The sequence below is a fragment of the Leguminivora glycinivorella genome, chromosome 7 (genome assembly GCF_023078275.1).
Source record: "Leguminivora glycinivorella isolate SPB_JAAS2020 chromosome 7, LegGlyc_1.1, whole genome shotgun sequence".
NCBI lineage: Eukaryota > Metazoa > Arthropoda > Insecta > Lepidoptera > Tortricidae > Leguminivora > Leguminivora glycinivorella.
Window position 1 is genome coordinate 392,737 of NC_062977.1, and position 9,353 is coordinate 402,089.

The following is a 9,353-nucleotide window of genomic DNA, read 5'->3' on the forward strand; positions in this document are numbered from 1 at the left end:
GATAGGTGTGCAATAAGTATTTGGCCGGAGTAGGGTAGGTTGGTCGTATGTGGCGCCCGCATCGCATCAGCATTAGAGTTTGCATTATCCGACGGATTTTTAATATTCGAATAATTCGGATAATACAATTTTTATTATTCGAATATTCGAATAATTCGGATAATTTCGGATAATTTATTAAATGGAACAAAATTAATGTTACAGGTGCGTATAAGCGTGGAATTGATAACGGCTGAGATAGATGAGCGCCATAATGCGAAATTTACCTACATTTTTATTTATTTTTTGCGTAAATCAGCAAACTGTAGAAATTAAAACACACCTAGCTCTCTATCTTTAGTTATATGCCTAGAATCTTGCAATCAGATAGTGAGCTGTCGATATAAGACAGTTAGTATTAGTGATTAGTTAGGTGTTAGGTATAACGAGAAGTTTTTCTGACAACACCTTGGAAATGGATGGTAGAGAGAATGGCTTGTGTAGAGTGGAACGTGAGACAACATCATTGGATATGATGATGGTTATAGGCGATACAGCGTTGTCATATTATCCGTTCCGATATCGGATATAGGAAGGATGTCAAAGGCAAAAAAATCAAAGATGTTGCCTTGAATGATTTCGAGAATGTATAGGAGTCGGTCCTTCGCTCGATCGGATCGGATACTCATCTTATCTTAAATCTGCGGGGCCCTTCCGGATACACTTCGACCCATCGGGATCTTTTGTGCAATTACCCTCTTAGATCTTAAGATCCTTCAGCTATTCAGGAGCTTCTCGACCATCTCCACGTATCGGATGATGAGGCTTATGGGTAGCTCTCTGATGTCCTTTGGTACTAGGTAGCCTGCTCCAAAGTTCTTCATTCTTTGTCTGGCGAGGGCGTGACATTCACACATTAGATGTCTGACGGTCTCTTCCTCTTCGCCGCACATGCGACAATCTGTGTAGTCAGCGTGTCCCATCTTGGCCAACATTCCTTTGATCCCGTAATGGCCTGTGAACACCCCCGTTATAATTTGGAGTTGTCTTTTGCCTAGCTTTCCTAGCTTTTTGCTCCATCCAGATTCTACCCTCCGCATAAAGAGCTTTGAATGCTTCAGACCTACCAGGGCATCCCACTCTTTTTGTTGATTAGCCTTTGTATGGTCCTTCATAGCCGTTTTAATGGTTCCTTGTGACGTTGTCTTCCGACCTGGCCTTGGCAAGTTCATCAGCATTTTCATTGCCAATGAAGCCTTCGTGCCCCGGTATCCATACCAGTTGGATCTTGTTTTGCCTTCCAAGCTTGTTAAGAGCTTGGATGCCGTTTAATACCAGTCAAGAGTCACCTCTGGGCGATGTGAAGGCTTTGAGTGCCGCCTGACTGTCGCTGAGTATATAGATATTCTTTCCTTGGGTTTGTCTAACTATATTCTTATGTACACAGGTAATTATTGCGTATGTCTCGGCTTAAAAGACAGTGGCATAATTGCCCATGCTGATACTACCACTGTAGTCACTAGTCATTTGCATAAATGCCTACGCCCGTACCAGATGCCATCTAGGACCGGATCGGATACTTAATATAAAAGGTTGAAAACTCTTTTCGTAGGCTCTAAACAAAAGCGTCCTGGTTAGGGTCTTAGAACAGGAATGAGCAACTGAGCATAGGTACTCGTTCAAAACAGAATAACCAAAAAAAGAGAAGACCAATTAGTCGAAGACACTTCCTATCCAGGTGTGGATCATTTTAGACTTTAGTTGCACAGTGGCTGGTACAAAAGTACCAATGGAAGGGGAAAGGCGATAAATAAGTATTGTACCACCAACATAAAATATACAAGACATAAAATTTAAAAAAATGAAGAAGGAGGAGGTACAAAGGCGAACTTATTTAAATATTCAAATCCAAAACGCCTCAAATTGCTCGGCAGCAATTTGATGGGTTTTTTAGTTTCCAAGCTGATCAGTAGATCGACTAAGATTTCAAAGTATAAGTAGTAATTAGACCGATTTTTGTGTATGAATGTAACTAAGGACTTAAAAGGAAAATGCCTTATATTTCTTAGTGAAGCGGAGGGAATTCTGGCGTACTAAATTGCCATGGAACTGATAACAGCTAAATTCGGAGTGAGGCGCTAAATTTCAATTTCAAAAAAACAAGGGACCAGGAAATCTAGGTATAAATCTCCCTTATTAAGTACGGTTTTACAGATAACTTCACGTTAGCTATTAGCAGTATTGAAAGTAGGTTGGGGTAACGTTTTCATATTAAAAAATAATACTTGAACGTTTTTCTGTTTTTTTTTTTAAATCATCCAATTAATCGAATATTTGATAAGAACTGAGTGCGTGGGGTGAGGCATTCTGCTTACTTCTTGTCCACTAATGATTTCTTTGTTTTGTAAATATTAGTTTGATTTTGAAGATAAATAGGTGTTAACTTGTTAGCAATAACATTGTCCGTATTAAGAAGTGATCGAAATTGGTTTCAGTGACGTCTATCTATTAAATATATTACTTATAAATAAAAAATAATGTTTATAGAAATTATCCGTTTATCCGGATAATTTCACTTGGATTACTCGAATATTTTCGGATAAAAATATTGGCGGATATTCGAATAATTCGGATATTCGAATATCCGGATTGCAAACCCTAATCAGCATACGTCATCCGCTCCTGGCCTGTGAAATATTGCGTGCGCGCGCGCTGCGCTGCACTGATACTATCCGGTCCAGTGTAACGTGGTCTTGACAGTATTGACAAAAACCTTCAACGCAATCTTAGATCAGGTATTCATTTCCTGTAATTTTCTTTCTGTTTCTACTATGAAAAAAAAAAACAGCAAAAATATCTATACCCTATATTGCAACATTACCTTGTCCATTATAGTACAATATAGTATGTACCTAGTTACCTACACCAACTCATTTGTTTAATATGTCTCATCTGTTTGTTTTCTTAATAAATAAAAAAAAACAATATTTAAGATCAAGAATGATACCTACTATTCGTACATAAATATGTGTGATTTTCTGTGTTGAAGACAAAAGGTAAACGTGCTCTTTGTACAGAAATAGAAATTATCTATTATCTATCCGCCAAATGTAACATCCAGTTAACTTTCTTGTGCATAGGTAACAATAACAACATTCTCATCCGAAAAATATGGCCGTGATAGGCAAATGTGACTCGGTATGCGATTGCAACAACTTCGCTGCGTATGCGCGGAATAAATTGACCGACTCACTTATGCGGAGCTTGTTACCAATCACCCACAAACGAGTTTCAACCTTATACCTATGGTTTTAAACTCTAAAGCTAGCGTTAATTATACGTGAGTGTATAATGAACATTTATAGCATTTCGTTTAGATAACGCGAACAAAGAAACCACCACGAAACCACAGCCCACAGTCGCCACTTAGTCATGCGCATGTGGTCGGTTGGCACCAACACGAGTATAGGTTCTTTATACGCCTTCTGCAAAATACACACATGGTGGAAAAAATGGGTTAATAATCGCTTAGATAACCATATCACATTGATGCGGGTTACGGGAGGCGAACGAAGTTCAGCCCCCGTAGCCGAATGGCATTTCGACGACGCGAAACGAAATCGAAACGCCGCGAAAGGTAGTCTGGCTCTGTCGCGCCAATACGCAAGAGCGATAGAGACAGAAAGCTACAAAAGAGATATTATCGTGAGCGTTTGTGCATTCGGCTACGCACGCAGTACCGTCTCACTTGCGTTAGATACTTACTTACTTGTTTGATCTTTCGAAGAAATGTGAAGCAATCACGAGAAAACCGATTTGAATCCCACATTAGTGATACTTTTAATGCTGTCACTTCTTGATGGTTGTGATTTATTCGTGTCTGATGTGCCTACCCCTAATATAACAGCAGTGATATATAATTTAGCAAACATTTCAACTATAACCGATGGTAATGCAACCGGTATGATCCCACATTAGTGATAATGCTGTCACCTGTAATCGATTGCCAGATCCCTCGTGATGGATGTATGCATTTCGTGGGAGGGGTGTATCCAGGGACCGGAACCGCTTACCATAACCGGGGTTTTTCATAGGCTTATTTTAGAAGTTGTTTTAAAAACCCCAACCATAATGGTAACCTTTTGTAAGGGTGACTGTTTGATAGGGTAAGCCTATCTGATACAGTTAACTTAAATAACCTCTAACGAAAACCAAACCCAGTCTTAAAGGTTACCCTATCATTTTAGTTATTAAACCGTTTAAGCAACTTTAATCTCTGCGCACATTGAAATTCAACTTATTATTGAATAACCATAGCGAGTACAAGCTCATACGTATCGTCTCTAAACAAGTTTATGTCGATTCAAATAACGTAGTTTTATGTCGATTCAAACAATATTGGACTTTAAAACCTTACACTAAAATTTAAAACATAACTGACCTGAATTATCATAGTGTGTTTTGGCATTGAATGCATTCGTAGCGCGCGCCGGGTCGTTCTATTGTTTATCTATCTTACCTGTGCGTTTCCGAACAATTCTAGTTTTAGCTTTTTAAAGATCAACCTTTTGTTTGGCCGTCGGACCATCTCAGCAAAGACGCTCATACTCGAGAGCAAATTTTAGTAAAGAACTAACTAAAAAAAATATTGTGAAAGAATAAAGCAAATAATTATATCGATATCTTACGATTAGATAATTGAAAACATCTTCTCAATTGGGCTTTGTTAAAAATGTCAAAATAGCTATTTATGCAACAAGTGCGGAAAGTAGGTGATTTCTGATGAGTGTCATATAAGCCGATACGAGTCGGAATTTCGAAAATCATCTTTGCGCACATGTTTCAAAGTTTTCAAACAATGCTTTACTTTGCATTGTGCGAGTAAATAAAAAAACATAATAAGACAAAATACTTTAGTAATTATTAAAATTAAAAGTTATGTTAGTACAATTTTCGAATTTGAAAGACATTGGTTTTATGGGACTATGGGAGTTCAAAATAAAATAAAAAAATTGAAAATTGAAAAGCACTAGTGCGGAAAAGTATTACTTTCCACACGATTTTTATGGGACTGATAGTGAAGTTAAAGTTAAGTTTAACTTCACTATCAGTCCCAGTCATCAGTTAAGTTAAAATTAAAAGCAAAATAAAAAAAATGTTAAAAGCACCAGTGAATATTGTGGAAAAGTACCTACTTCTTTCCGCACAATTTTGCTTCATAGAAAACGCACTTTTCGAGCACATACATTCTAATAGCTATTTTTATGGGACTAATAGTGAAGTTCAAAATTTAAAGAAAAATGAAAAGTAAAAAGCACTAGTGCGGAAAAGTACTTTCCGCACGATTTTGCTTCATAGAAAACGCACTTTTCGAGCACATACAGTGCTATTTTTATGGGACTGATAGAGAAGTAACAAATTAAAAAAAAATTAAAAAGCACTAGTACGGAAAAGTACTACTTTCCGCACGATTTTTCTGGGATAGACAGTGAAGTTCAAAATTTAAAAAAAAATTAAAAGTAAAAAGCACTAGTGACAATTTTGCTTCATAGAATACGCACTTTTCGAGCACATACATTGTAATAGCTATTTTTATGGGACTGATAGTGAAGTCCTAAATAAAATAAAAAATTAAAAGTAAAAAGTACCAGTGCCGAAAAGTACTCTACTTTCCGCACGATCTTACTTTATAGAAAACGCACTTTTGTAATAGCTATTTTTATGGGACTGATAGTGAAGTTCAAAATTAAAAGTAAAAAACACTAGTGCGGAAAAGTACTACTAGTTTCCGCACGATTTTCCGGGGACGGATAGTGAAGTTCAAAATGTAAAAAAAAAGAAAAGTAAAAAGCACTAGTGTGGAAAAGTATTACTTTCCGCACGATTTTGTTTCATAGGAAACGCACTTCTCGAGCACACATACATTATAATAGCTATTTTTATGAGACTCATAGCGAAGTTCATAATAAAAAAAAAATTAAAGTAAAAAGAACTAGTTTGAAAAAGTACTACTTTCCACACGATTTTTCTGGGACGTATAGTGAAGTTCAAAATTTAAAAACATTTGAAAAGTAAAAAGCGCTAGTGCGGAAAAGTACTACTTTCCGCACAATGTTGCTACATAGAAATCGCACTTTCCGAGCACATACATTATAATAGCTATTTTTACGGGACTGATAGCGAAGTTCATAATTAAAAAAAAAAAGTTAAAAACCCTAGTGCGAAAATGTACAACTTTCCGAACGATTTTTCTGGGACGGATGGTGGCCTTCAAAATTTAAATAAAATTGGAATGTAAAAAACACTAGTGCGGAAAAGTACTACTTTCCGCAAGATTTTGTTTTATAGAAAACGCACTTTTCGAGCACATACATTGTTATAGCTATTTTTATGGGAGTGATAGTGAAGTTCAAAATTTAAAGTAAAAAGAACTAGTGTGGAAAAGTACTACTTTAAAAGTACCTACTACTTGCTGCACGATTTTGCTTCGTAAAAAACGTACTTTTCGAGCACATGCATTGTAAACGCACTTTTTGAGCACATGCATTGTTATAGTTATTTTTATGAGACTGATAGTGAAGTTCAAAATAAATAAAAATTAAAAGTAAAAAACCGGCCAAGAGCGTGTCGGGCCACGCTCAGTGTAGGGTTCCGTAGTTTTCCGTATTTTTCTCAAAAACTACTGAACCTATCAAGTTCAAAACAATTTTCCTAGAAAGTCTTTATACAGTTCTACATTTGTGATTTTTTTCATATTTTTTAAACATATGGTTCAAAAGTTAGAGGGGGGGACGCATTTTTTTTCCTTTAGGAGCGATTATTTCCAAAAATATTAATATTATCAAAAAACGATCTTAGTAAACCCTTATTCATTTTTAAATACCTATCCAAAAATATATCATACGTTGGGGTAGGAATAAAAAAAAAATTCAGCCCCCACTTTACATGTAGGGGGGGTACCCCAATAAAACATTTTTTTCCATTTTTTATTTTTGAACTTTGTTGGCGTGATTAATATACATATTGGTACCAAATTTCAGCTGTCTAGTGCTAACGGTTACTGAGATTATCCGCGGACGGTCGGACGGACGGACGGACGGACGGACGGACGGACGGACGGACGGACGGACGGACGGACGGACGGACGGACGGACGGACGGACGGACGGACAGACAGACATGGCGAAACTATAAGGGTTCCTAGTTGACTACGGAACCCTAAAAGTAGGTACAAAACCTTGCTTGCTGTAAAAACCTACTTCATTTTATTCCCTTATAATATACTGATGAGTACGAGTAGGTCAATAATTGTACTATCAAATACAGAAACTAAATGACGTACATGTCAAATGGTAATAACTACGCAAATTTGAGTGCATACGTCTGAGACAAGCTCTATCTATAGCAAACCAGTTTAAATGTAGAAAGACAACAAGGAACGGATAAAGCTTACCATAACTCAATGAAAACAGGTTTTAAAAACCCTATCGCGATAGGGTTTCGGAGTTAACTTAGTTAGTAGTTATGGTAACCTCATAGTAACAGATTCAATAAGCTTACCGTTTTAAAAGGTTACCTTTAAAAAAGCTTACCATTTTATTTAGTAAGAAAATTGATTGGGTAAGCAAATTGATAAAGTTAAGCCTAAAAAGGGGTTTTCCGGTCCCTGGGTGTATCTCGTGTATCTCTAGCCATAACAACATCATCATCCATCATTTCCATCAATGACGGGTTCTTAAAAACGCCTGACGGGAGGAAGATGAAATACATCTCACATCTCACGCAAGGGGGCGGAGCATGACATGTATGACAACGCTGTTTGTATTCACTATTTTTGAAGAAATATCGAATAACCGTGTTGTGCCAAAACATCTGTTCTCACTACCTTACAGATACAAGAATGTTCATGCCATACTATCGCGTATCGAAACTAGGACGAGCGTGTTATGCACTAGGCAGGCTAGCAAAGACTGCAACACGCAGTGTAGTGAGATCATGCTATTTCGCAACCGTCCACAGCCTATTGACCTATGGCACAGAGCTGTGGGCCCGTGCTGCCGACTCGCAACGTGTGTTCCTAATGCAGAAACGAGCGGTAAGAGCAATGGTAGGAATATCCAGCGACACCTCGTGTAAGAACGTTTTCAGGGACCTAGGAATCCTAACATTACCGAGCGAACTTATTTATCAAGTGGCATGCTTCACACACCTGAATATTCATTTATTTAAGCGTCAGGGTATAAATACTAACAGACCTATTGATTTAAACTAACACGATCTTCACTCATATTATTAAATTAAAACGGGACTTAATCGCGTAAAACTTACGTTTTATATTTAACCCGACGTTTCGGACATGACATTACGTCCGTGGTCACGGGTAGACTGGCTGGGAGTTGTTGGCGATTAAGTCCCGTTTTAATTTAATAATACTAACAGACCTCTCCGGAAAGACAAGTACCACTATCGGCTCGTAACACCGGACCACAAGCTTACGAAATCCGAAAGGTCTGTTTATATAATGGGCCCCTCGGTATATAACAGATTACCGCAGAATGTTAGGGATGCAGCTTCCACCGGAGCATTTCGGGCTAGACTACGCAAGTGGCTGCTTGATTTAACGTTGTACTGCGTGGGAGACTTTTTTGAGTTACCATGCACATAAGAAATAAATATAATATTTCAAACGTTTTGTGACGATAAATTGCGTGTGCCCTGTGCAATATGGAATTAATTTTAAAAAAATATTTCATTGTTATACTTATTATCCTATGAGTGAATTGTGCGAAATGTAAAATACAATTAAGTACCTACAATGTACTACTATAAGATGTTGACATGTAACACTGGTGTTATTAATAAATTATTGTATTGTATTGTATTGTATTTTCATGCGTAGCGTATCTAGTTGTAATACTAGAGTTTTTAAAAGCTTGTCGTAGATTGTTTTTAAAAGCTTTAACTATCATTAACCTGTCGTCGAACGCACGCAAGGACCCAATCAGCAGATATTGTTTAGTTTATGAACGATCCTTTACTTTGCCAGGTCACAACATTTAATCCCAATCACATCCCTCGCGACCAAACATTTACGTAACTTAAATCGCAGCTGAGATCAAAAGTTTGAGTTAAAGCCGTTAGGAATATTTTCGTACCTACATAATTACTTGTTAACATTAATTTATATTCAGGACATTACCAAATAAGTGACAATTAAGAAATCCGTAATGGTTATAGTTAATTCACAAATGTATGAAGTATAAATACAAATGTTAATATTATTTCACATTGCAATAGCTTCAGATGAAATATTGTATATTATGAACTATTCTGATTACTTACTTATTGTCTTGCATATTTATTTATACGTATGTT